At 43.5% G+C, this 26,741-nt stretch overlaps 1 protein-coding gene and 1 long non-coding RNA gene across 11 annotated transcripts in view; one reads left to right on the plus strand and one right to left on the minus strand.

Moving 5' to 3' along the window:
• LOC137532514 (uncharacterized) overlaps window positions 1-3,441 on the plus strand; it is a 37,548-nt gene extending 34,107 nt beyond the window's left edge. Inside the window, exon 3 of the long non-coding RNA XR_011023944.1 lies at window positions 3,021-3,441. This is a non-coding gene — a long non-coding RNA (uncharacterized lncRNA). The remainder of the gene's footprint in view (window positions 1-3,020) is intronic.
• The window catches only part of PLXNA1 (plexin A1), a 508,150-nt gene that overhangs the window by 273,303 nt on the left and 208,106 nt on the right, over window positions 1-26,741 (minus strand). The window lies entirely within an intron of this gene.

The following is a 26,741-nucleotide window of genomic DNA, read 5'->3' on the forward strand; positions in this document are numbered from 1 at the left end:
CCTACAGCTATGCAGTCATTTATGCAACTTGCCTCATTGTTCTACAAACCCCGACTTTATAGCAATGATATTCTCCACGGTTTTTAAAACAGAGTACTATAAAGCTGAAACAACAGATGCAGCTTATATAAAATACCAGCTGCATGGTGACATAAATGTATCCTGCATCAGCCAGGAAGAGAGGAAGTTTGGTCAGAGTCTAGTGCTGGCTGTTCCAGAAACTTCCAGGCAGAGGTGAGAAGCACTGCAGCAACATTTGCACGAAGATGTCTATTTCTGGCTGGTGTGTGGTGAAGCCACCATGGTGAAACCTTGCAGAGAACAATTTGGGCAAAAAGGGCGCCCAGGTACGAATACAATGGAGTTAAGTGCAATACCAAAATCAAAAAGGAGTAAGGTGTCTTACCTCAATGAGGACAGTCTTTTTTAAAAAGACAAAGGAATTTTATTAGCTTTTTTGAAAAACCATCCTAATTAAGGAAAGCCACCTCACCCCCTTTTGGATTTTAGGATCATTTTTAACTCAGTTTTATTCACACCACGGTGCCTTTATTTGTGCTTTATATACCCCCCCCCCCCCCCCTCCCACACACACACACTGTTGTACATACAGACCTCACATGGTATCCACCATTGTGATGGTCTGTAATGCTGGGAACACGCAATGCAATTTCCTGTCCAATCAACAGGTGATCGGACAGGAAGTTGTAACGTGTACAGCTCCAAACTGCTCCCGATTGATAAAGGGATTTATTTTCCGATGATAACTTGGCAAAATCCCTTCCTTGATCATAAACGGATCGGACATGTCGGAAATAATCACCCGATCGGTGGGAATAAAAAGTGAGAAATTGCATCGTGTGTTGCCAGCATTACTTTTAGAAAGGAGAGCGACCGCCTCCTAGTCCCACCAGGGACACCGCGAGTGGAGTCGGGTTCATTGTCTACACCTGCTTCCTGTGGTTGGTTGCCACACTCTGCAACCCACCTTTGTGAGTAGCAAACTTACTTTACACATTTTGTTTCGTTATCTAAGCATAATACGCTTTTTGGGTTCCCGCTTTGGTCTCCGGTGCCTTTTTCTCCAGGGTGTCAAGACACCCCACCACTGCACAAACCTTGCAGAGGGCTCCATAGATGGTGCAAAGGCAGGCCCTCTGTATAAGCCTGCAGAATAACTGCACAGCCTGACAGAGGGGTGCTCCCGCAGGAGCTTGCAATCTGAGCTGGCCTCCTGCCCGCTAGCAGCTTCGCTCAGCTTTTTCTCCATCTCCCCAGACGTTGTGTGTGCGCGAGCCATTGATTGCTCTGCCCTTCAAACTCTTTCTGGCAATCCGCCTGCTTCATATTGTCTAGTTACACCAAGCAAAGATCTCAATTATTATTTCAATTATGGCCCAATCGCAGGTGTGCGAGCTGAGACTAATTCATGGCAAGTGGCTGCATGGCGTGGAAATCCATGCACGCCAGCAGAGCGGGTGAGGGGTTGGGGCAGACTGGCGCTAATGGAGGTTTTGCATTGTTCTAAAGTGAAAGCATAGATTATAGGATCTCTGTGATGGCTGTGAAAGTGGGGTGTCTGCTGGGTCCAAGTTGCCTCTTATATAGTCAAGTGTCCTCACTGCGCAATTACAAAAATGCTGTCCTTCTCCAGGTTTGATAAGAGTTATTAATTACTGCCAATAACTAAATTGAGATCTTCACATGAAAACACACAATCACTGGGTGCTCCAGTTCTGAGGCCTTTTTTTCTCCGCAGTCTGGCCATTCAATTCATCCTAATAGTGTTATACAGGCCTCTTCACCTGAGCTCCAACTGTTCAAAGATGAGTGGCAGCACAGGCCATGCTCCCTTCCTATATTTCCAAGGGGGAGGTGCTTCATTCTCCTGATAGTAGCCATAGAGGATACACCAAATTGTGTGACTTATAGGATTACGCGCTGGCCTATTGCATAGCATATGCATCTAAGCTACGCATGCTCTTTGTAAAGTTATGCGCACTCTTTATATTTGTCAATCGATGTGAAGTAGCGCAACTGCGATACTTCACTAGTGTGCCCACTACTATGTTAATTAACATAGTAACAGCCATGCTAAGTATCACGGTTGCACAACTTCATTCGTGCCGCAAATACAAAGAGCGCACGTAACTTTACATAGAGCACGCATTTACATTTGCTGCATGATGTAAAGTAGTGCTATTTCACTAGTGCGGCCACTACTAGGTTAATCAACACAGTATCTACCATGCTAGTGATGTATCGCAGTTGCGCTACTTCACATCGCGTGGCAAATACAAAAGGTGTGCATAATTGTTTATTTTTTTATCTTGCGCTGTAGCAGCTTAATGAATCAAACTTAGACACTTACCACCAATTTTAATTGGCCCAAATCCAAGGTGCATTCATTTTGCATTGCACGCAAGCCAGACATATCAGCATTTGATTGGCCATCTCTATTAACTAACGCCACGTCTGTAAAGCCCATGGCTGACTGCAGGCTGAAAAGTAATTTTTTTCCTCAAAATGAAAACGACCAAATAACTGGTCTAGGCAATGATATGTTACATTGTTTTTTTCCCTCAAGGAAAGTTTAGATGTTCTTTAAAGGGTTTCTAAATAAAAATGATCTATTGCTCTCTGACAAGGTGACCAAAAGGCTGATCAGGCTTTTACCGTGCTTCGTGTTTGCACTGCGATAATAAAGATTATTTACATGAGCAGATTATCTCTAGAATGCCATAAACCTGCCGAGTACAATTCTGTAATTACACAGAAGTGCCGTGTTCACCGATGCCCCATCAACTGCCGTAGGAGACTCCCGGACAAGCCAGCTGACCTCCAGGGTTATATAAACCTCCTCAGTGACCACCACTGAACCAGGCTCTAAAATTCCAACACAGAGCTATTGTTCCTGAGGGAATACACAACAGATGTTACAATATAAAAAGGGGAAGTTGTGGCTTTTTGTTATTAATATGTTTGTTCTCCTTTTTCCTTTTGTATTTCTGCTGACTTAGGGACACAAGTCCTAGATAAAGTCCCCGAAGAACCCGGCATGCTTGGAGAAGGCAGCTCTGTCACAAGATACATTGCGGATGACATTCCTAACTCACTTATGTGGCTCGGTGGTCTCTGGTGGCAACACAAGGCTTCTTCCTCTAATTTAATGAGAATATTGATTGTTCCCAGCTCCTCGGGACCTTCCAGGGGAAGACAGACTTGTCCTCTTCCGAGAAACTCGGCATTTAATGACCCAATAACCATCCAGATTCTGTCTTTATTACATCAGGGTTTGATAAGACGTAGCGTTCGCCGTACAGCGGGTGAGCAGGCCAGAATATCGCAATAGGAAACGGACTGTGATATTTTCTAATTCTTTTAAAATAAGACATCGTCACACCAACAGATCTTTGTATTAAAGGCTTCTCAAAGACCAAACGTGCAAGTTTACCTGCTGGTATTTGTAAGGTAAACAAAAGGTGTTTATTACACATTTCTTGGAAATTGTTTTATGGAAATGAGTAGTAAGTGCATAATGGACAATGTCATCTTTACTCCCCCAGCCACTTGCCTGGCTGTAATAATAGCAGTTTGATCAGAAGGCAGATTTGTAAACGCTACTAGTGCACACTGTCAATTAAAGTCTCCCTTGAGGATCATTGCCCAATCGTTCAGTGACATTGTGGGGAACAAGCACTGTACAGACACTGTTCCTATGGAGTGGGAAGGAGGTACAAGTGTATTGTTTTCTTCCTATGCCAAGCAAGAGCAATTTTCCAAATTTGGTCATGTGGCCTGAAGCAGCTTGGCTCATGGAGTTAACAGCAGGCTGTGTAGACAGAGGGAGGTGGATGTGTTGCATGCCAGTCTTCAAGCACTTCTTAGGCATGGGCTGAAAACCTTGGTAAATTGCAATTACGGATAATCTACTAACAATGTAGCTTTTATTGGGGTTTTCGGTGGTTACTCCAGTCGATCTGCTATCCCTTGCCTTGTCCATCCTTTTGCCAAACCCTAACCTAGCCCCATAACCTAAACCCTTCCTCACACCTAACCCCAATATCCCCTCTATAGTATAGTCCTTCCTGACTTTTAATGCTGGGAACACACAACGCAATTTTCGAGTAATCTGCTAGGAAGTTGTATTGTGCGTTCATGTACAAACTGCTCCCAATTGATAAAGGGATCGATTTGCCGATTAGAACTTCGCAAAATTGATCCCTTTATTGATCAGGTCGGAAATAATCATCCAAATCTCATAGATCAGACCAGAAGTTGCATTGTGTGTTCCCAGAATAAGTGTTAAATCTCATCTCCCTCCACCATATCCCATACTACTAACCCTCCTTAAAGTGAACCAGAAACGAAGCACCCTCATGTATTTTATCATATATATCAGTGGGAACATTGGAGAAAACACCTACCCTGCTCTCTGTTTCATTCTTCACTATTCAGCTTACTTCTTACCAGCCCTGATAAAATTCCAGGCTGAGTATTCAGTCTGGCTTCGCTCAGGAATCATTATAGCTGAGTCATTATAGCAAAGCCAGACTGAACGCTCAGTTGTGGATTTTATCAGGGCTGGTAACAGGCAGGCTGAGCAGTGAAGAATGAAACAGAGCAGGGTAGGTGTTTTCTCTAATGTTCCCACTGATACATATGGTAAAATATACATGAGGGTGCTTTGTCTCTGGTTCACTTTAAGTGAAATGAGAAGAATATAAAGGCTTCCATATGTATTACCTTTTAAACAATACCAGTTTCCTGGCAGCCCTGCTGATCTATTTGGCTGCAGTAGTATCTGAATCACACCAGTAATAAGCATGCAGCTAATCTTGTCAGATCTGACAATAATATCAGAAACACCTGATCTGGTGCATGCTTGCTCAGGGTCTATGGCTGGAAGTATCAGAGGCAGAGGATCATCAGCAGGACAGCCAGGGAACTGGTAGTACTTAAAAGGAAATAAATATGGCAGCCCACACATCCCTCTCACTACAGTTGTCCTTCAAATAACTCCTGATCCTGGCCCCTATCCATAATCATTATTTACCGTCTGTCATCTTTGATAGCAGCTTTTGCCCAGTTCTCAGCCTCTTGCTGCTATTTAAAATTAGCTCCTGTATAAAGGCTCTGCATCACTCCCCTGGTACATGGGGAAGACTGGGTAGCATAACAAAGGTAGTTGTCCTTAGCAGTGTCAGTTTACACAACCAGTTCCTTTATCAGCTTCCTTGCCTGTACATCAATAGCAGGTACTCTTTACATCTGTTAGCTCCTCATTAATTATTGCAGCGGCGAGTTCTCCATCATTCAGCTAGGATTTCCCAGAGCTGAGATCAGGCGCAGAACACGCAGCTTTCTACCCGCTAACTGCCACAATAATATCTCGTACCAGATGTAAACTCATTGTATTCAACCTCCGTAAAACAACTTCCCTCGTCTCCAAATCACATTTATCAAGTGTCGCTGCAAACCACCAATTGGTTTAAAGTCACATGTAAGGGACAGTAATTACGCTACTCATCTGGACATAGTAATTAAAAGTTTAATTATCATTTGCCACATGCTGGTAACAGAGAAGGCCCTGAACTTCCAGACACCGGGAAAAGCAATCTCGGCAAATGAATAGCCTTCCTACGGCCAAGAGAGATTAGAGCCTAGGCCGGGAATCTGATAGGCCGTAACCAAAGCAGCTAGGGTCATCGACCGCAAACACCGCTGGTTGCTGTGAGCAACAAGTCGCTTCTATGACTGTGGTTTAAAAAATTAAAGTGGTAGTCTAGACCAGAGAAAGATTAACAGTAATTGAGGCCCTAGGCAACAAAGTAACTTTGGCTGCCCTTTTTGATCCTTTTGGTAAGCTGAGGGGGGAGGTGGGCCAGAGAAGCTAGCATTTTGGCCCTTTGACACCCACTAGGCTCTAGGCACTTGCCTCTTGTGGATTATCCTGCTCTGGTCTAGACAGTGTATGAGAGTTGCCCAATAACCCCATCACTTCTCTGAATAATGAACAATACAAAAAAAAAGTATATACTTTAAACAACAACAACTTCTGCTAAATGCTCCTCTGCTGAAGACCATCTCTGGCAGGTTATACATCCCTAAATAACATTGGTTTAATACTGTCATGTCCCATTACATGCCAGACTTGCAGAAACAACTGTCTGTTACACAGAGGCTGGCATCTTGTACTGTCTGGAAACATTGAAAGCTACCATATATACCGGGACACACAGATAAAGGAGTCAAAATGTGTGCAATCAACTGGGATAGGTATGTTTATGCACTTTCAAATATCTCTTCAAGCAGAGTTCCCCAACCCTATCCTTAAGGCCCACCAACAGCACATGTTTTGCAGAAAACAACAAATATGCACAAGTTAGGTAATTAGTGGCTCAACAGAGATGATTACCTTTGTGGATTTCCACAAAACATGCACTGTTGGGGAACACTGTACTAAAGGGTACTTCCAGCTCCCCTGCAGATAGAGAATTGATGGCAAGTAAAGGCTCATACACACGTGCAACATAATGCACAGCCAACCGCACAACATAACCAACCGTGCAACAAGTACGCTCAAACACTCCAAACAACTAAACAACAAACTCACTTAAATACTATGAGCGCAAGCTAAACGACATATCTGCATTCAATAACAAAGTTGTTCAAAAGACTTATACACACAGACCAACCTGCATGATAGATGGGCAGGATGATCCACACATAGGAGCTGGCAAACAACCTATTATCAGTTGTTCGTCTGGTTGTCTGCCAGCTGTACACATGCTCAACCATCTTCCAACAGACCAAGTTTAGAAGATAGTTGGGCAGATTGTTTGGAAGTGTGACAGAATGTGCGTTGGAGGTACATCTGTAGATTAAAACTACCCCTCTGGATTCCACTATGAGCCCACCCAACTGAATATTCTGACCAGGAATTTGTTTGTAGCTACTCTGATTCGAAATCTTAATGAATGCAGGTGTGACCGTGAGAGACTTAGAGGAGCTAACTTACACAGAAGTCCATCCGATCCTATGCGTATCATTCCCCTCACATGCAACGTATGTGACGAGTTCCACCACTCACTACCGCACCTCCTCCTTCCGGCTTGAAGGAGGACAAGTGGTAGTGAGTGGTGGAAATCGTCACATACGCCACATGTGAGGGAAATGATCCGCATAGGATCGCACAGACTTCTGGTTAACCCCCTGTATCCCGCGGTCACACCTGCATTCATTAAAAGTAATTCGCATTTAAAATCTGAACTCGTAGCTACTCTGAGACAAATCACTGATTCTGACTTTGGGAGAGAGTGCCAGGACTCACTGTTTGACTGCAGTTAGTGAAGACTACTGTGCTAACATAACGGTTGTTCATCAGCAAAACATATAAGTGGTGTTGACTGCCATTACCAGGGAGGGAGTGTGCCTCAGGACTGCAGAGCAGCCGACCGGACAGGGCCATTGCTGGAGGGACATAGCAACTTCCTGTGAGAACAGGAAGAGGGATACATTCTCGCAGATGAAGATACAGACAGCAATAACACACAAAGTTGGTTCTACTCTCTTTCCACAACAGCTTAATTTTTCCTACAGCAGAGCTTTCACAGCAATCTGTAGAGAGATGGCAAGGCCAACATCAGCCTTCCTGAACAAGTCAGCATTCCAGTCAGACTAAACCAGATTTCAACAAACGGCCTGAAAATGTTAACAGCACTGACAAAGCTGTCATCGACTTAAGAGATTCAAATGTGAGCTTAAAACTGATCGCTTCTAAATAAAGTTTTAATATCTGCGGCATTTTAAAGAGGATGGAAGTTGGCGTAAAGCAGGAGTACGTGCACAAGTCTGCATGCGGAGTGAGCAATGCAGAAGAAGTGGCTTGTGAAAGTCGCCAGTGACATAATTCATATTCAAGTCAGATGTAAATAAGAAAGAAAAAATTCTAACCGAGATTGCTTTTGCCTTTAACCTTGACTTTAAAGAGAATGCGCAGAGAAGGCGCCGCTCTCATCTCCGAGAACTAAACAGCTGATTACCAGCATTTTACATTTATCTCCCGTTAACTCTTGCAGTGATGCTGAACGGCGTCGGCTCTGGGGAAGAGTCGTTGCTGGAGCGTGGCTGCGGCGGGACTACACATCCCAGACAATCAGAGCATTGGGGATTGGAGGCTGTGCTTTGTAAACACCGCTCGCCTGAATGCCCACATTGTGCCAGTCTCGCTGTACAGCTACTTCGGGGTCTTCCCAGATGAGACTTCTCATGGAAAAAAAAAAATAACCCACAGCACAAACTAAGGAATTCTATGGGACGTCTCCTGAGGGCTGATCTTAAAGGTTGACTCCGCTTCACAGCAAAAATCTACATAACACGTCATCTCTATTCCAATCATTGTAGTGGAATGTTATGAAATATCATCTTTCATCTTCAGACTGCAACTGTTCGTTTATTACAAACATGTAAGAAAACTATGGCAACGGTATAGCGCTTGAATTTCAAGCTAAGTAGTGTTTGCTCCCCTGTCTCAATGGTTCATGGTACATGGCACATGGTAGGAAGTAATATTTATTACATCAGTATTCACTCCTACAGGTTTGATGGGTTTACTGGTAAGGTCCTCTTTACACTTGGGGTCACTGGGCTGTGGAGTCGATACAAAAATCATCCAACTCCTCAGTCTATGAAACCACCGACTCCAGGTTACCAAAATTGCTCTAACTCCTCGACTCAGACTCCCCAGCTCTTGCAGGGCTACGGAGTGGGTACAAAAATCATCTGACTCCTCAGTTTATGTAACCCAAAATTGCTTAGATTCCAACTCCTCAGTCCTGTCAGAGGTGGTCCTTTGCATCGCACAAAAATGACCACTTCCCTTTGCAGAAGTAGTGATAGCCCTATGGAGCTATTACACTGAATGTGGTGCTTGTGGGTTACATTTGCAGTGGCACGGTAACCCCAATTGAAAGTATTCTTCACAGATTTGGTCACACCACGGCTATAACGCATTAATTCCACGAGGAAGAAAAATATTGCTCATCAGCGGGGATGCGGACTGCCTGCTGACAGTTCGGTGTAAGCACTCCCTTTTCTTTTCCAACTCAGAAATATTCAAGGCGGCTTTCACTGTGAAACATTCAGAGCTCCAGAGCAGGACCTAGCAAACACTAGAGGATACAAAGGCATTTCTCCGTACTAAAGCTCATTTAAGAGATGATTGTGTGTAGATGCCAATTTATACCTGCAATTGGTTTTCAGGTGTCTTGAGCTTCATACTAACCTTACCGATGAACATCTATGCAGACCAGGGGTACCTCTGGAAAGAAAATGTGACCCTTATGCAAATCACTTTTCCTACTAGGAGAAACCCTTTCATCTTCTATTTACAATAACTTTTCAGCACTTTAAATTCAAACGAGCCCCAAGATTGTATGATATCTGTGCAGTGCACGCCTCTCTCACACTATCATTCAATACAGAGGCTTTCTCCTTTAAATCAAAAACACCATCTGTAACGCAGATAAAAATGATGAACTCCTCACTGTTATCACCGGGAATTATTAAATACCAATTTGTTTAACAAAAGCCATCCGTCCCTTAATAACAATAACAATAAGAAGAAGTATTAAAACTTAAATTCCCATTTTCCTACCTGAAGTAAAAACTAAGAAGAAGAATGCGTCTCCCTAAATGAGGATAATTACCGCTGCAAGGTTAAAACAGCCCCAGTTCGGAGATGGCGGGATTGCGCTACATCATCCGTACAATTCATATCACCGTCATTATTTATAATTAGGAGAACAGGTTTAAAAAACACATAAAAACTCTCGTGTAATGCAATAATTCTTCTCTTACGACTCCTGCAGGGCCTATTTGCTGCATAACGGAAGTGTTCATGTGCAAGGGAAGGGAAAGAAGAAGAAGAGCATTAAAAAAATAAATAAAAAAATGAGTAAAAAGAAAAACACACACACACACACAAAAGACAAAGGCACCTCTATTGTTGTTTAGACATTAACAGCCCGACTGCATGTACAATAAGAGGAGGGATTAGGGGGGCTGCAGGGAGGCGACAGTGTCTACAATATATGAACCAATCAGACTGGATTTGGGGCATTACAGGAGGAAGAGGAAGGGACAGAATGCGGAATAAGAACACAGATGGGGTAAATGAAGGAGGAAGAGGCATCTTGTGGAATAAGAAAGTTTATGGGGGTAACTAGAGCTTCATAATATGAAATAAGAGGGTAGATGGGGTAATTGGAGGAGGAAGAGGCAGCATGTGTTATAAGGCGCAAACAGGGTAACTAGAGGTGGAAGATGTTGAATATGGAATACAAGGACAAATAGAAGTAACTGAAGGAGGATGCAGCATTTGGAAGAAAAATATGGAGTGACTGGAGGAGGAGGATGCAGAATATGGGAGAAAAAGACAGATGAGGGTAACTGGAGGAAGAGGATGCAGCATGTGGAAGAAGAGGACAAATGAGGGTAACTGGAGGAGGAGGCTGCAGCATGTGGAAGAAGAGGAAAGATGAGGGTAACTGGAGGAGGAGGAGGATGATTATGCAGCATGTGGAAGAAGAGGACAGATGAGGGTAACTGGAGGAGGAAGTTGCAGCATGTGGAAGAAGAAGAGGACAAATGAGGGTAACTGGAGGAGGAGGAGGATGCAGCATGTGGAAGAAGAGGACAGATGAAGCTAACTGGAGGAGGAAGTTGCAGCATGTGGAAGAAGAGGGCAGATGAGGGTAACTGGAGGCGGAGGTTGCAGCATGTGGAAGAAGAGGGCAGATGAGGGTAACTGGAGGCGGAGGTTGCAGCATGTGGAAGAAGAGGGCAGATGAGGGTAACTGGACGAGGAGGGCAGAACAAGCAGATCAAATAAGGGGACTGCAGGCAGAGAAAGCAGATCAAATAAGGAGACTGCAGGCAGAAAACCCAGCCAGTGAGTAACATTTGATGTAACTACATACTGGCACAGGTCACATAGGATTTTACAAGTCTCTGAGGATGATTTTGTTCCACAACTGATTTCTGTATTTGTCCGTCTCCCAGAACTGAAGTTTCAGAATACACGTAATTCTTTTACTTCTAGCACTGCAGGGAGCGAGCCGGTCAGGTAGGAAGAGAAGCGCTATATTTAATTGTTACCGCAAAGCACATTTACCCTTTAAAAATAGGCTTAATGGTGTTTTCTCATATACGCCTATAGACTAATTACCTAGAGGCCTCCTTTACACCTATGCGAAAAAAGTAATTTCAGAGGCGCAGTGGGTAAAGACATGAGCAGAATACGGAACAATATGTACTGTGCGCTGCCACTTAAATACTGGGGGGACTGGGGAGGGGGATGCCTGCGTTCAGCTGGAATGCAGTTTACAGTCAGCGGGGAGGTATGCATAGCTTTTACAATTCTTCTAATGTACCAGTTAAGTCAGTTAAATGGCTTCACAATACCCATTTCAGAAGGAAAACCTGAAGTACAGATGGCGAATGTGCTTTATCACAGACGAGGAAATCGCTGGGGAGCGCAAGTCCCCATTTTTGAGGGCGTGGAGTGAGCGTGGAGCTGGCAGCGGCGCCCGTGCAACCTGCCAAACGCAGACAGAAGGGGGGAAAGGGATTGTTTTTAGGTTTTGCGATGATTACTCACAGCCGCGCACGCTGTTCCTGGCGCACTCTCCGTAAATAAGGATTCAGCGCTCCAAAACGGACAAAGGGAAATAATTACTGATAAACCAGCATGGCTATTAAAATGCAAATTATTAAAAAGTTGGAGTATTTATAATTAAATGAGAATTGTACAGCGCTTTTCTCCTCTCTGACTCACTTAGAGCTGCAGGCACTAAAGTCACATTCAGTGCAGTTAGGGAGCTTGCAGTTAGTAAGTATCGGTATCTTGTCTTTAGGCAAGACTCCCTGATTAAAGAGAAACTTTAACCTAAGATTGAACTTAGATTCCAACCAGTAGCTGATACCCCCTTTGCCACGAGAAATCTTTACATTTTCTCAAACAGATCATCAGGGGGCTCTGTATGGCTGATATTGTGGTGAAACCCCTCCCACAGTGTGATGTCATGACCATGGTCCTGAAAGTTTGACTCAAACTCCTCTATTATATAGGTAGCCCCCGACTCAAAAACACCTGACTTATGAACGGTCTGTCGATACAAACGGCCCAAAAATTTGATCATGTGGGAAGCAAGTCAATTTTTTTAAAGACCTTGTAGTTTTTGAGAAAATTGATTTAGTAAAATTTCAAAGGAACAATGTCTTTAAACTGTAAAAAGGACATTTTGTTGCAGTAGGTTGAGGGCACAGAGGGGGACACTGGAGGCACAGGGGGCATAGAGGAGGTACAGAAGACAGAGATGGCACAGTGTTTTGACTTAAGGGGCCCATACACTTATCGATTTTCCCGCCGATATACAGCCAATTCAATCACTGTGATCGAATCGGACTGTGAAATCGTTGCGCAAACGCTGATCGATTTCCGTTTCAAAATCGATTGTTCCCATCCGTGCGGAAGATTTTGCTCGATCGATGGCGGGTCGGGAGTGCGTCGATAGCGGCGTTCGAATGCCCAACGACCGATGCTAGCGGCAATACATTACCTGATCCGATCGGCGCGAGTCCCCGCTGCTTCTTCTACGCGCTGGGCTCTGAGTCCGGCAGGCTTCACTTCTTTCCTGTCCCGGCAGCAAGTTTAAGCAGTAGAGCGCCCTCTACTGTTTAAACTTCCCCGGACAGGAAGTACAGTGAAGCTGGAGCCCAGAGCGGAGAAGAAGACAGCGGAGACCAGGGGACTCGCGCCGGCCGGATCAGGTAATGCATGCGGGGGCCCGGGGGGTGGCAGCAGCGGCAGCTTCACAGATGGTGAATCAATTTCACGCTGAAATTGATTCACAATCTGTTTGCAGTAAAGGCAGCCATACGATCCCTCTCTGATCAGATTCGATCAGAAAGGGATCTATCTGTTGGCCGATCTGATGGCAAATCGACCAGTGTATGGTGACCTTTAAGAATAGATTCAGGTTAAGAAAAACCCACAGTCCCTATCGTGTTCGTTAACTGTGGATTACCTGTATATAAATATGTGGCATACATCAATATATAGCATACAACACATATGTCCTATATCAATTGCAAACACAAAACATACAAGGCATATACTGCCATTGCGAATCATCAGGCTACATTACAGAACCCCAACTTGCTAGATAGAGCATGGTCTAAGGGCTGTTAGCTTTGTCATTCGGAGTTCTTATTATATTTATTTAAAAAAAATTACACTAAGTGACTTAACAGTTTAAACAAAGGACAAAACTTAAAATCATGAGGTTATCTGCAGAGCCAACAATAGTGCACTCTTCTTTCGGTTGCCGATCGCTGGACACCAGAGTTCACAGTTCACCCTGGCTTCATGCTGGGACCCCCACCCCTCCCCCACTGACCCATAGCATGCTCCAGATAGTTGGGTATAGTCCTCTGGGGCACACTTTAAGCAATTTTTCAGATATGCTTTACTTTGTTTACAATTATTCATTGCTTATGGTTATCCTGCTACCACCTTATGACAAATGACAATTGTTAAACGCCATGCTGATTGATTCTTGGCTTTATTTGATGCTTTATTGTACTTCTTAAAAAAATGGTTATACTTTTGGAAAATAAAAGTATTACAATATAAAAAGAAATTATATAAGGAGGAACAATTTTGGCCTCGATTCATAAAGCATTACCACATACGGTAATGAAGAAAACAGCTGACTTTACAGAGCAATTAGGAAAATGGCAATTCATAAAGGCTGTTCCCGCATGAAAAGTTGAAGTTACCGAGCACTGAGGTAAATATGTCAGCAAATGTCAATTCATAAAGTCTAGAACATGCAGTAAAAACCTGAAATTTTACCAGCACCTTTGGTGTGGCGAAATCAGAACGGAGACTGTAGGAAGCCAGCATGACTCGCACAAGCAGAGGGATAAGCTATGAATGGCAGGAGCAGAGCCAATAGAAACAGCCCATCTCCTGCAAGTCCCTGTGATCGGATGTGATAGGACCGGCAGGCTTCTCAGGAGGATCTAGCTTTTCTACCCTCTAGGCAGTGAGCAGAAAAATTCCAAACATAAGAGGCTTCCCCTGTGGCCGTTAACCCCTTAGGTTTCTGTTTGAAGATGTGGAGTAAATAGTGGGGAAATCTCCTAAGCAGGGCATGTTTAAAGTTTCTTGAAGTTCATCTAAGCTGTGGCAAATAAAGTGTTAAGAAAGACTAATAGACAGATTCAGAGGGAGCAAAGGCAGTATTAACAAACAGCATAACAAACGTACTTCTAAAGGGTAGAGATGATAAATGAGATGCAAATGCTTCCAAAATTGTGCACATTTTTATGCAAATATATTCAGTTTGAAAATGGACCAATCACGTTAAACCCGGGTTTAAATTAATTGGTCAATTTTGCAAACAGCATATATTGGCATAAAAATGTGCATACATTTGCATCAACTTGGAAGAATTTTCATATTTTTGATCATCCCTACAGAAGGGATGTCGGGATGCCTTTTACTATTGTAATTCCGTCACTGCATCGAGTTTTTGTCTATTGAAGCTGGTAGATTACCGAACTTCTACCGCACCTGTAGACATTTTTATGAATTAGAACACAAAAGTCTAAAATATCTAATGCGGTGATTTACCGAGCATCTTACATTTACCGCACTGTGCTCTATGAATCAAGGCCATTGTCTCTAGCAGTCAGAATCACCACTTTCTATAATACATGGAGACATAATATTTAGCCTCTTACCTATGTTAGATAATCCTTAGTATATATACCTCTGCTCAACGCTAGGTTTTGCAAACCCCTCTTATCAAGCAATGCATGGTCCTCTTCTGTACCCTGGGCCATGAATCATCTCTTGCACTTTCACCACCTACTGATCCTCTTCCTCGCTTCATAGAGCAGCACACTCAGTTGACCGTACACTACTCGTCCCCTAAACCATGGCTGTCCTACTGGCGACCTGTGGGCCGGATGTGGCTCTGGGCCGCACTCACCTGCCTGGACTATTTTTTGTGTCAGGCCCCTTCCTCTGGCATGCCCACCTTTTGTTTGTTCTTGGCTCCGCCCCAGAAGCCAGAAAATGTATGCTCTGCCCCTCCAGCTGACAAATCCAATGCTAGGCACACCCCCTGCCCATGAAGCACTGCCCTAAACTTTCACCTTTATGGCCGATTAAGCAAAATTAGAAGAACAGAAATATGTAAATGAAATCATCACCTGTAAAGTATTCAAACACCCAACATTGTTGACACTTCATGTGACTTTCTTTACAGATTTTTGTAATTTGGAATTTATCTATCCTGAAAAAATTAACATTAACCACATTCTTAACTGTGAAGTAGGAAACGCATTATTTTATAAACACAATTTAAATTTATTAGGAGTATGAGTCAGTACGCATTTACCGATTCCGTCTCCAGTAACCCAAGAAATGCTCCCGAATCCAAAGCCCCGGAGATGAACAACCTCCTCCTGCACGCCGCCAAATGCTATACGCCGCCTGCTCCTCTGCTCAGCCGACCTAAAATGACTGACTTGATATAATTATCACAATAGCTGCAGAAAATAAATTTAACGCTACAATCTCTACCCACATAAACTAATGTGATTTGTATATTTTTACAGGGATACATTTTTCGGCACACACTTAGCGAAAGCCTTTCAATTAGGTCCAACTGTACTGTGGGTCCGACACTCACCTTCTGCCTCTCCAATCCTCTTCTGTCTCCATCAATCACAGACTGAGAGGAAAAGGGAAAATATTTGCATTACAGCAGCTAGCCCAGGACCCAGCCATCAGGCCTACAGATTAAGTGTTCAGCTCTTTTAAATTAATTGACTGCAGTTTTTTTTTAATTTCTTGTTTGCAGCAACATGTTTGGTTCGGAACTTGGCCGGTTTCCCTTTTGGCTCCCCGCGCATCCCTGGATACTTTTTAAAAACCTCAAAAACTTCATAACAAATTTAACGTCAAAATATTTCCAAATGCTCCTCTCTCCCCTGCCAAATGATCAACTCCGCTCTTGTGTTTTGCCTCTCCTCGTTAGCACGCTCAATTATTTTAATTTTTCCTACGGATGAACAGTAGGTTACTTCTTTCTCGCCTCTCAGGCCTAACAGGTGCCATGGCAACCAAACCACAGCGCGGTTTCCAGTCCGAGCCTAAAGGTTTCGAGCACAGCTTTGAAGAGTTCTGAGGCGCTGCCTCATTCGTTTTAATTACTCGGAGCGGGCGGAGAGGTGAAAGTTAGCGCTGCATTATAATTACACAAGGCACATAAAAAACAACAAGTTTTTGCTTTGAAAACACCCCGCATATCTTCAAAAACTTGTTTATAAAGTAATCTTTTCCTTCAACTAACTTGTAAACTTTATTCAGAGAAAGACAATGAGCACTCGAACAGAAACCTGTGTAATGTAATCACCCCATGGGGTCAGAGACGTATTACAACATATAGAGATATACCGTATATCTTAAAGGGAACCTGAACTGAGTAAAATTATTTAAAATAAACACATGACGTAGCTGCAAATGAATATTACATACGGTACTTACCTTGCTTTCAGTTCGACTCAGAAGCTCACCTTTATCTTCATAAAGTGATCCCTTACAGTTCTGTCAATTTGTCAGAATTGAAATATATCAGCTGCTGTCAGTTACAACTTAATGTGCAAGGTAATGTCCACGTTTCCCTATGGCTCAAGTGGTCAATAGTACAGTTTAACAGTGTGCTGACCAGGAGGTTGTTATGGTGTAATAGCCATTTTCAAGATGGAGGATGGAGAATTTCATCAATCACAGTGGACAAACAGGACACGGGAGAGGAGAAAGAGATTGATGAGTAGACTACATGGGAGGTAAGTACGACCTGCGTATGTTTATTTTGACTTTTAATTTTCAGTTTAGGTTTTCTTTAAGTATACATATATAAAAGCAAGTTGTCTAGCTGTCTAGATTTTTGTGAAGGTTAGCATGGACGCAATAGTGATTGGTCAAAACCAAAACTACCTGTCTCAATTTGTTAGTATGTTTTAATTCCAAATCAAAGGTAAGTATACTCTGTTGTCGTCTAACAAACCTCTAAGGGAAGGGGGCATCAAAAGGACTCTGCCCCTTTAACTCTCCCAGCTTGATAATAACCAGCAGGAAAAACAGCCGCTAATGGCTGAATAACAGTTTGCCGGTCAATGACACGAGGTCGCCAAGCCCCGGAGGATGCGATACACAGTGTGCCGCACAAACACAAAAGAATGACTTTAGCAGACTTAGCTCAAACTTCTGCTATGAGGCGATCACCGGCTTTACAGAGCATACATCTCATTTGGAGTCTGAGCATAAGATTCGGGTAATAACGCACTGCTTTGCGTCTAACCCTGTTATTTGGCAAAGGTCCCCCATGGGGCACACAGCTGTGCTTCCACAATGAGCACAATCACACAGACACGTAGACACACCGCGGAGGGAGCTGCTTATAATCAGCGTGGCTGGAGACTACATGAAAATTACCCCAAGACAAAAGGGGAGGATGCGGCTCCCCGAGCGGCTGAAGCCAAAGCCCACACAAAGGGCCTAAATTGCATAACCTGAAGAGGTTTGCTAACATGTAATGCTAGAACATTAACAAAGCAATTACTGCCTGTTGCAAAGAACACTTTGCAGGGGTGTTTAAAGAACTGCTACAGCCTCAGCTAAAAAAAAAACAGCTTTCATTATACCTCAACTCCAGGCATAAATATTCCAAACTTGAGCCTCTTTGAGATCTGAATTCTAAGGAGAAAAAGCTCATATTCTGGATTGTTGGAATGGAGTATTTTAACAAATTAACAACAATTATCCCATCATCCAGGAGAATGTTTTTGTCTTTTGCTGGGATGCAACTCAGGCCTTCTCTTCGATGTGTCCCTTGTTGGATTGCGATGCCCCTGAGCAGCCTGTGGTTATTAATATTACAGAACTTATTAATGTGTATTTATCAGAGCTGTGGAGTCAGTCCAAAAATCATCAGACTCCTCAGTTTATGAAACCACTGATTTCGACTCCAGGTACCCAAAATTGCTCCTCAAATCCGACTCCACAGCCCTTGCAGAACTATGGAGTGGGTACAAAAATCATATGACTAACTCCTCAATTTATAAAAACCATCGACTCCAACTCCAGGAGGTACCCAAAAATTGCTCAGAATCCACAGCCCTCGTATTTATATAGCCCTGACACACTTCAGAGTACAAATTCATATATAACTAACTGACCCTTCAGAGGTCCTCAAGGCCCACCAACAGTGCATGTTTAGTATAAAGCCACAGAGGTAGTTAATCAGCTCTGCTGCAACACTGATTACTCCACCAGTGATTGTGAGTGGTTTCCTGCGAAACATGTACTGTTGGTGGGCCTTGAGAACAGGGTTGGGGAATTCTGCTTTAGAGGACTTCAATGTACTCCCTATCCTAGTCACAGTCCCATACCCATATTGTAGACTAATTATTTTGTAATCTGAATGTTTTTGGGATGTAGAAGGAAACCAGTGTGACTGGAGGAGACTAAAAAAAAAACATGGGGATACTAGAAAAATTCCATGCAGATGTTGTCCTGGCCAAGATTTTTCCTACTGACCAAGGCAAGTGCCCAAACCACTGTGCCACCATGGCGCACTTGACAAGATCTGGCCAGCCAAGTACCTTTTGGAAAGGCAGTATGAGGCCATGGTAGAACAGCAGGCTATAGAAGCCACACTCAGAGCGATCAGTTCCCCACAATGCAGCATCTCATTCTGGTCAGATTTCTGCTGAAGTGTGATCGCTCAATGGTACAAAACCATGCCACTATTCGTCAACCCACCACCTAATCAAAAGAGATTCAGCACCGATCTTCCACATCTAGCAGGTACTTGTCTACTCAGCGTGAAAACATCCATAATGCAACTTATAATGTCAGTACAGGTTTTAGCGTAATACAAAATGTCTCAACTTTAGAGACGGATGAGGGGCAGTTTGTAACATACAAAACATTTGGCCAAAAGACCCCCCCCCCCCCCCACAACTTCTAGCCACACACCCACCACACCTCCAAATCAGCGTTTGTAGAAACAATTCTTATTTTTGCCGAGGAAGATCAGAGTAGCTTGGTAAAAGAAATAATGATAGCTTTAATAATAGAGAGCGTATAGGAAGGTGACAATATTTGCTCATTCACACACACATTATGATTTAATATATATTAATGGAGTGTATGAATTGATGGGACACTGCACATCAATTACCCTTTGTACTGATCTTGTAACAATTTTTTTCTCCTTTCACAGCTTCAAAATTGTTTAGTGTAGCGACACTTGCCACAGTAAACCATAGCCTATTGCCAAGACATATGGCCATCCTGAGAAGCAGCAACTTTTCAATGTTTTACCTTATCAACACAGCAAACCAGGATAGCACACTTCAGTTGTGTATACTATGGAAGAAAATTAGATCATGCTTTTGGCTTTACTATTGTCTGTATTCCCTTGCAATCTCCACATACTTCATGAACTCTGGAGATCCTGGGGGACAGGAAATGGGGCAGCATGCAATAAACACTTGACAGGGATCTTAAATCTTCCCCTTCTATAACATAAGCCTTTATTAGTTACAGTTTATTTGCCTACTAGAGAAACTTACCCACTTCCTGTTAGGACAGGAAGTGAGGGAGGGAAATCTTTCAAGATAGGAATCAGAAAGCAATAAAACCTCAAAGAGAGGTTCTAGTCACTATCCAAAGCTAAAATATATTTTTCTTTTGCTGAAAGTCTGAATAAGACTAAAGAAAAATTGTTTCATGCAGAAATGTGAATCTTTAAATGAAAAGGTGAACACAGATGAAAAGAAAAAGATAAAATAGAAGATGGATTAGCGTCTTTCTGGATCCACCGCATTCAAGCTTATGTCTTTAGATTTGGTGAATGGCAGAGCGCAAGCCTGAGCAAATGTGCAGGGAAACCATGTGGAACGCAATCTGCATGCGGGAGGGAACCTACAAGGAGCAATTACACCCAGTACAGGCTGGTCCAGGGAGGCAGATAATTGCAGTGTGTGTGACCCAACATCGCAGTCACACTGACCTCCTCCTTCCTCTTCCTGGAGAAAAGAAGAGCATGTCCACACATCCTGCTCACACTGAGAAAAGTACAGGGCTGAGGGCCGCATGGCGCTTCACCTTCCCATCTGCAGCAGCTGGAGGAGACAGGAGACGATGCAAACCAACTCTGAAGAGATGGCAGCATGCCACAAGAGCCTCTTACTGCTATACCCAAGCAAATATATCCAGCGTATACCTGCAAAGTTCAATGGCAATGAGGCCCAGACCGACAATTCTTGCAGGTGTGAGCTCTGGTTAATCAGACTCATTTTAAATAAATCAGGAAGGGCTGCCACAGCGGTTAGCGATTCCACTTGTTCCTCGCACTTTAGAGAAACACCTCGACGTGTAACATATAACTGAGACCTATGTTTATATAAACCTTATGCTTAAAGTTTAGGTTAGCTGTAAACACTTACAGAAGGAACATGGAGAGCAAGGATCCCAACATTAAAACAGACTTGTGGAGAGGAAGGAGTTGTTTTTAAACAAAGCTAAGGACTGTATAATGTCTAACCCCATGCCAGCTTCCTGAACAGACATTCTTTCTGATAAAACAATGGCCAGCTCCTGTAAGTCCCACCCACCTTTCTCTCACCACATCCAGACTTTGAGAAGTCACAATTTACATAATAGCAGTTGGTCACTCATGCTCAGTCTGTCCATCTGGGCACAGGATGAGAATATTGGCTCTGTGATGTCGGGCATGGAAGCGATTTAGATTTATTGCGGCAAATATGCTGCCAAGTTTTAACTATGCAGATTGTTTCCACTTCCTGCCTCCCCTAGGTGGTGCTATTCTAGTCACCTGCTTTGCCATCTATCAGCATGCTGTTCACCTAACCCTTACCACTTTTACCACTTTACCCTAACCCAGGGATGTCTAAACATTTTAGGCCAAGTGCCATATCGCCATTCTTGAGTGCTAGGGGACCGAACTACCGAAATTAAACACAATTTTTGCTGATTGCGGTTAGGTGCGCTATGCCTGTGACATTTTGTCAAAATATCTCCACAGGAAATTGTTAGTACAATGGCAGCTGCAAATCAGTGGCTGTTACTGCTGCTGGCACAGTGGTAGCTACTAATCAGTGGCTGTTATTGCTGCTGGCACAGTGGCAGCTTCTAATCAGTGGCTGTTACTGCTGCTGGCACAGTGGTAGCTGCTAATCAGTGGATGGTACTGCTGCCGGCACAGTGGTAGCTGCTAATCAGTGGCTGTTACTACTGCTGGCACAGTGGTAGCTGCTAATCAGTGGCTTTTATTGCTGCCGGCACAGTGGTGGCTGCTAATCAGTGGCTGTTACTACTGCTGGCACAGTGGCGGCTGCTAATCAGTGGCTGTTACTGCTGCTGGCACAGTGGCGGCTGCTAATCAGTGGCTGTTACTGCTGCAGGGACAATGGCAGCTGCTAATCAGTGACTGTTACTGCTGCTGGCACAGTAGTGGCTGCTAATCAGTGGCTGTTACTGCTGCAGGCACAATGGCAGCTGCTAATCAGTGGCTGTTACTGCTGCTGGCACAGTGGCGGCTGCTAATCAGTGGCTGTTACTGCTGCTGGCACGATGGCAGCTGCTAATCAGTGGCTGTTACTACTGCTGGCGCAGTGCCAGCTGCTAATTAGTGGCTGTTACTGCTACAGTGGTGACCAAACCTAAAAGGTGAGTGTGTAATTGATTTCACAGCTGACTGAGGATCTTCTATAAAGATTAACAGGATCTGCCAACAATTACCTACACGGGACTAGGAAAACAATTGCGTCTGGATTTGAGCTTCAAAATGGTTAAAAGGCTATATTTGGGTCCTCTCTGCAGGCTAGCAGGGCTGAATGATGAACAGCTATTTGTGCATGCAGTCTGCTACTCTCAATTCAGCCTTACTCGCAGCGATAGCATCAAACAACATTAAAATTGAAACAAAAAAAATGTATTTACATGACTACCCAAGCTTCTCCGGATGATGTCGGACAGAAGAGCTTTCACAATCCGAAAAATAATTGCAGAGCGTCTGCAACAAACGGCATGGAGGATCTTTAATAGTGTTACCGAGACAGTTTGATGCCTGGAAGAGCAGTGCGTGCTGACACTGCTATTAACTGCGCTGAGACTGAAACGCGAAGGCTTCAGCGGTGAAATACAAACCTGGGCTTCGAGCGGGACAGCTAAAGCTCTGCTGTGGGAGGCCAGTGCGATAGCCCAGGCCCGGCAGAGACAGGTGCTCAGCTCCCAGCCACTGCAGTCACAAAGAGAGATGATGGATAGAGGATGGATTTCAGCACAAGAGCCTGGAGAAAGGGCTATGCGTGCCAGAGATATAGCTGCAGCTGGGGAACGTGAAATGCGTCGGTAATGCCCTGCGCATCCCAGGCCGCTTATTAATTGCCTGCAGGCCAGAGAGGTGATGTTTAAATATTCATCGCAACGTCAATACAAGTGTGGGTCAAGCGTGAATTATAGCGTTGTCATCGGATTTTATTGTGTCCATGACGAAATTAAAAACCGCTCCGTCGTGTTCTAAGTAAGCTCGTGAAAACCAAGGCTGCCTTCTTTACTGCGAGGATTTGTAAACGTGCTGAAATCAGCCCTTTCCCCCATCGTCCAACAGATCTGACACATCTGATGACTAAGACTTTGCTACATGTTATAAATCATTTTAAAGTGGACCTGTAGGGAGATAAAAGTTTATACTTTAGCCTTATGGCTCTATAAGAACGACGGACTCTGGTGACGGTTGCAAAAACATGGGGATTCCATATGCCCCAGCAGACCCCTAAACTTACTGTGGATTCAGGAAATGGATATCTAGGTATAATACGCTCTCAGTCTCCCCTCCACAAGTCAAGTCTCTGGACTAGTACATGAGTGGACAAGCCAAAGCATGGGGAGGTACCAGGGCAAGGGCTCTACAGTGCTTCAAAAGCATCCTCACGGGGAATGCAAGGTCAAGTGCAGTTATCAATCCAAGGCAGGCATGGGTGCCACTGGGTAGGCTGTATTAGGCTGTAATATGAATTACGGCTATAGCGGTGCTCAGAGGATAATTTGGGTGCCGGGGAAAAAACAGACAAAATTACAAGAAAAACAGTGCAATTCGGGCCGTCGGCAACAGCTGGCAGCCAAACTGCATCTTTACAATTAGTCCATACCAGCCTGGAGGGCGAATGGTAATTAACGCCACTGGAACTTTGTAGGAACAGGGTGAGCTATTTTTCATCTTTACCCTGCTACAAACTTTACCGGCGCCATCAGAGTATGCGTATCAATCATCCCATCATCCCGTCATGTCCTCAGTCACATAATGAAGGGTATAAGAATCTGCTCAAAACAGAAACATTTGTAGAATTATTCCAAAATATGTCAGAGATTTAATAGCAATCATGTTTTTTTAATTTATGCCTATTGATTTTTCTCTTCTTGTCCTTCAAAGGCTGTCAGCAGAAAGCCTCATGACTAATGTTTAAATAGTCTTTACTCAGAAATCTGATGCCCGCAAATTGGTCAGAGAGACGATGAAAGAAAGGGATAGCTTGACTGAAAGATCCAGAGACTTTGCAGTGAGGAACAATACTCTGCCTAGGAGAACTTTATTTTTATTAGCACAGCAAGAGGTATAGAAAATCCATCTGACAAGCTATTTAAACTGTGAGCAACACATTCTAAGCTACCAGCAAACTAGAAAAGAATTTTGGCAATACTTCACCTACTTTTTGGTGCTTTTTCAATTGCAGAGCGCTGAAAAGTTAGTTTAAACAGAAAGTGAAACATTATCTCCTAGGAAAAACGTCTCCCAGACACCACCCCATCATGCACTGTGCCCTCCTCCAGAGACAGCTGCATTTCTCAGCTTTAACCACAAGACATATGTGTAGGGCGCTCATACAGCATAGCGGCACCTGCAGGATCAAACTGGAACCTGGCAGCCAACACTTGTCCGGCATGCGTAGGTAGGATTCCACAAGTCCTGCAGTTACAGAAAGTCCCAAATGATTTATGTGCAGTCCTACAGACCAGTTCAGATCACCAATAACATTTCTAGTACAAGGGACTGGCAGGCTATATTTCCACTTTTATACAATCAATGACAGCAATGGAATTGCGTTTTGACTCTACTTCTGTTTTAATCACACCCGGCTTCCTGCGAATCATTTCAGTACAGCCAGATAATACATTAGCCAGCAGGAAATTCTGAAAAACGCAGCAGCCATACATCACTTGACAGCCGAGAAGTACGAGACGCAGTCACACCCTCCTATCGGCAAGCACACAGGTGTCACAAGTGCTGGGACTGTGGTGGCCCATCTGTCCATCCACCACCTATCTCTGGGAGCATTTAGTGCACCAACACTTACAGAACCCCCCCCCATCCGGGACAATCTGTCACGGCTCACCCGTTCCTAGTAAAAATAAACAGTTGTTTTTTGTTATTGACAGAAAGTGATATTTGCTCCGGGTGCCAAGCGTAGAGGAGCCAGATCTCTCCATACTGGCTTGTGCCTGGCATATCTTCCTCCTCCTAATTAAACCCTCGAGTGCATTGGCAGATGACAGCACAGAGAGAGAACTCTCAGATTGTCTTCCAGGATCCTCGCTCTATGAGATGTACCTGGACATCCACATCTAAAAGCATGGCGCTCAAACGAATAAAGTAGAACTCCCCATCTCGACTTTTCTTATTTGGGGTTTCGATTGAGTAGAGAAATGTAAAAAACTGTCCTATTTTCTGGCGTCTATGCCCATGTTGGAGAGATTAACCTAGAAGCACGCTGCCAAAGACAACAAATAACACCACAAAAACTTGAAGATTATAGGCCTTATAAATAAAGTTGTTTATGTTCTGCCGGTGTCAAGTCAAGACAACACCTTCAACAGTGACACAAACTGTATAACGTTTCGCCTAGGGATAGAGTTGGAACTTCAGTTCTGAACAGCATTGGAATTAAAATTTGGACTACAGAAGCCACACGGTGGAGACCACCTCATGCCAGAAGTGCAGAATCTCAAGCCTGTAACCAAGTTACCCTTGGACATACCTGCCAATGAGATGTGACTCAAGATATTTTAAATGGGGATGGACAAGTAAATGTTTACTAGACAGTTCTATTGACAAGCAGAGAATAGTCAAAAGTTAAGCTTTTTTTTTTTTTTGTCATTTTAAGGAGCCTTGGCTACCTGTGGAACATACAGTAAAAAAAGTTGGTAACAAGCTGAGGCCAAATACTCATAGTCTGCTGTCGGCTTTGGGAAAAAAAGCTTCCAGGTGGATTGTTAGCGCTTCTCCCAACCTTTAAACCACCTAGTAATAAACCCATTCTCCTTTACAACTATATCCTTTCATATCCCTAATGTAAAAACCTTCCTAATGACTAACCCACTCACCCGCAACCCTATACCCTACTTCTCCATATTTTAATGCTGAACCGCTCCCTTCCCTTGCTCCCCACCCACCCAATGCTTCCACAACATATAGTTGTTCCAGAGCCTAACCCTAACCTCCTAGCCCTAACAGGTAAATATTACCAGTCTGCCAACAGTAACCCTCCTAAACTAACTCCTAATCCTCACACATATTCACCTACAGTTGCATTGGATAACAGCTGAAATGCTTACTTGCCGGGTCTCAGTTACTGTAAATCAAAAAAACTGCTGCCATTGTGCATTCAGCCACGCAATAACACTATCAGCACTCAAAGGGTTACAGCTGGTCCTCAAGGAATAGCAGCTTATTGGCAAGTTTTATAACATTGTGCCTATTGCTGCGCTCAAATGACCTAAAAGGCCTTTATTCAGGCTAAATATTCAGATTATTCAGATTATTAAATACATCTGGGGATTTGTTTAGTCCTGATTGTGGGCAGTAAAATTACAAGAATTCATTCTCTATTGTATGCAAAAATTTGGAGCGACCAAAGGGTTTGGCAATAAAGCAGCTTATGTTGTTCTATGCCCAGAGTTGGGATTAAATAGACTAGGCTCTGGTTGGTGTTGTAGCCTATGCTATTTAGAGGATACCTGAATTGAAAGGGAAATGAAGGCTGCCATATTATTATTAGTTATATACTGTAGCACCAACATCTTCCATATTTATCTCCTTTTATTTGCTGCAAATAGCCTGGCTGTCCTGCTGATCCTCTTCCTCTAATAGTTTTAGCCATTGACCCTGAACAAGCATATGCAGATCAGGTGTTTCTGACTGAAGTCTGACTGGATTAGCTGCATACTTGTTTAAAGTTTGTGATTCAGACACTACTGCAGCCAAAGAGATCAGCAGGACAGCCAGGCAACTGGTATGGTTTAAGAGGAAATTAATACAGCAGTCTCCATATCCCTCTCAGCTCAGGTGTCCTTTAACTATCATCTATATACTGGATCACTCATATCAACAGATAATTCCATAAATTCTCAGAATTACAGTCCGTTCCACAAATAAAACCCAATTAATCCAGTGATCAATATTGTTTTGTGATGGACAACAGTACATGGAGCATTCTACTGTTTCACACAGCGAGTCCATGAAGACCGGGAGCAGTTGTGTGTTAATCACATTCATGCATCAATTGCTGCT

Source organism: Hyperolius riggenbachi, chromosome 9 (genome assembly GCF_040937935.1).
Source record: "Hyperolius riggenbachi isolate aHypRig1 chromosome 9, aHypRig1.pri, whole genome shotgun sequence".
NCBI lineage: Eukaryota > Metazoa > Chordata > Amphibia > Anura > Hyperoliidae > Hyperolius > Hyperolius riggenbachi.